The sequence below is a fragment of the Portunus trituberculatus genome, chromosome 2 (assembly GCF_017591435.1).
Source record: "Portunus trituberculatus isolate SZX2019 chromosome 2, ASM1759143v1, whole genome shotgun sequence".
NCBI lineage: Eukaryota > Metazoa > Arthropoda > Malacostraca > Decapoda > Portunidae > Portunus > Portunus trituberculatus.
Genome location: NC_059256.1, coordinates 12666811 through 12669584, shown reverse-complemented (window position 1 = coordinate 12669584; position 2774 = coordinate 12666811).

Genomic DNA, 2774 nt, shown 5'->3' with positions numbered 1-2774 from the left:
TGTACTGTTTATAAGCATTGCTCTTTTTATAAATAATCACAGTGAAATGTGATTAAAGGAATATTCTACTGATAACTATGCGCAAATAAAAAAAAACCTAATCAAAATAAAAAGACCACAAAACTCAAGTAATCATCTTCAAATCATAATAGAAAAAAATAACTATAATTTAATCCCAATCAGAAAAGTAATCCAGGCCTTATAATCGTAATCATGTCCATGTCTGTTAGGGAGATGAACAGGTGTGAGAGGAAGAGGAAAGCCTCGTAAAGGAAGGCTGTAAGAGGAAGGAAGGAAGGCATGCAGTTAGCAAGATTAGAAAGGCAGTTAGCATGAAAATAGCAGTAAAAGATAGAAAGAGATGCAATATTCCGGCGGTGAAAAAGAGGCTGAAGACAATCAGCCATAGGAGGGGAGTTGACGAGACGAACAGCCTTACATTCTACCTTATCTACTAGAGTTGTGTGAATGGAAGCCCCAGCCCAAAAACATGCGAAGAGTACAAAGATCAGATGCCCAAGAACATGCGAAGATGAGAAGAAAAGCTTTACATTCCACCTTATCTATTAAAGTTTTGTGAGTGTAAGCTTCTATCCCAAAACATGCGAGGAGTACTCCATACATGGGAGGAGGAGACCCTTGTAAGAATTTAGCAGTTAAGGGAAAAAAAAACTAGTGGACACGCCTCAGAACGCCTATCTTCATAGAAGCTGTTTTAACAAGAGGTAAGATGTGAAGTTTCCAGTTAAGATTATGAGTAAAGGATAGGCCGAGAATATTCAGTGTAGAAGAGGGAGACAGTTGAGTGTCACCGAAGAAGAGTCGATAGTTGTCTGGAGGGTTGTGTCAAGTTGATAGATGGAGGAATTGAAATTTTTGAGTCATTGAACACTACTAAGTTTTCTTTGAAGTTCTCAGAAGTTAGGTGTTCTGTGGCGTTTCTGTGTGACCTGTTGAATTCCATAAGAGTTGGTCGTCTTTGAAAAGACATGGAAAGGTGTAGGGTGGGATTATCAGCGCAGGAGTGGATAAGGCAAGAAATTTGGCTAAGAAGATCATTAATGAATAATAGGAAAACAGTGAATGACAGAACATAACAATGAGGAGCACAACTGTTAATAGATTTAGGAGTGGCCGTCTACCACAGAGGCAATAGAACGGTTGGAGAGGACACTTACTGTAATGCAAAGTTACATAGAGAAGGATAAAAGCCACAGGAGGGTGGTTTTGAGATCAAAGCTTTGAGCAAGACTCTATCAAAAGCTTACGTTATGTCTAACACGACGGCAAAAGTTTCACTGTAATCTCTAAAAGAGGATGTCCAAGACTCAGTAAGGGAAGTCGAAAGATCACAAGCAGAGGGACTTTGACGGAAGCCATACTGGCGATCAGATAAAAGATTGTGAAGTGACAGATGTTTAATAACCTTCCTATTGAGGATAGATTTAGAAACCTTATACAATCAAGAGATTAAAGCTATAAGGCGTTAGTTTGAGGGATTAGAGGGATCAGGATGAATGTAGGCAAATTGCCAGCAAGATGGAGAAGTACAAGTTGATGGGCAGAGGTGGAAAAGTTTGGCCGGGCAAGATGCAAGCACCTTTTTTGAGAAAAATAGGAGGGACACACCCGCCATCAGGTCCACAATCCTTCAACGGGCTTAGACAAGAGACGGCATGAAAATCAACATTACGAAAAACTTTAATTTATGGCATGAAATAATTAGAAGGAGGAGAGGGGTAGAATTATAAGGTAGAATTATAAGCAAACGTTTGAGAGAAGAGTTCACCTTTAGAGACAGATGTGATGGCAATGTTACCATCAGGATGAAATAAAAGAGGGAAAGTTGAAGAAATAAAGTTATTTGAGATGTTTTTGGCTAGATGCCAGAAGTCACGAGGAGAGTTTGAGTTTGAAAGATTGTGACATTTTCTATTTATGAAGGAGTGTTTACCAAGATGAAGAACAAATTAGGCATGATTTTGGGTGGAAGTATAAAGTGCATGAAATTCAGGAGATGGAAGGCTCAAGTACCTTTTGTGGGCAGCCTCTCTATCATATATAGCACGAAACCAGGCTATGTTAAATCAAGGTTTAGAAAGTTTAAGTTGAGAAAAAGAAAGTATGCCTCCATGTCAGCATATGCAGAAGGATAAGAGGTAAGGAAAAGATCAAGAATGTTGGACGTATCGCCAAGACGGTCAGTAATACGAATAGGTCATGAAGGATGGCAAAGTTGAAGGCTAGTTTACAAGGATGGTCAGTGAAGGGAGGGGAAAGCCAAAGCTGGTGGTGAACACTGAAATCTCCAAGAACGGTAATCTCCGCGAAAGGAAAAAGAGACAAAACGTACTCCACTTTGGAAGTTAAATAGTAAAAAAATCTATCATAGACAGACTAGTTAGGGAAGAGATGAACGACATATATAAATTAGTTTCACTATGACTTTTAAGTGAAGATTGATGATGTGAAAACTTAGTATATTCACGATTTGGGGGACGAGAACAGGTCAAGCACATAGAAACGACATCCAGCTTTGAAGGGAACAGAAAAGAGGTTACCTTCAGTTGCTTCAGACAGCTGTGTTTCGGCGAGGAAATGAAAGATGAGGTTTAGCAGAGGAGAGGTGGTGTTCTGCAGATTGGAAATTACATCTAAGACCGGTAATGCTGTAAAAGTTAATGAAGAAAAGGTCGAGGGAGGTGTCAAGACATTTTGGTCGTTGCATAGAGAGGGCAGTCCGACGTGGGAATATTTATGGTCTTCTCCCCAGG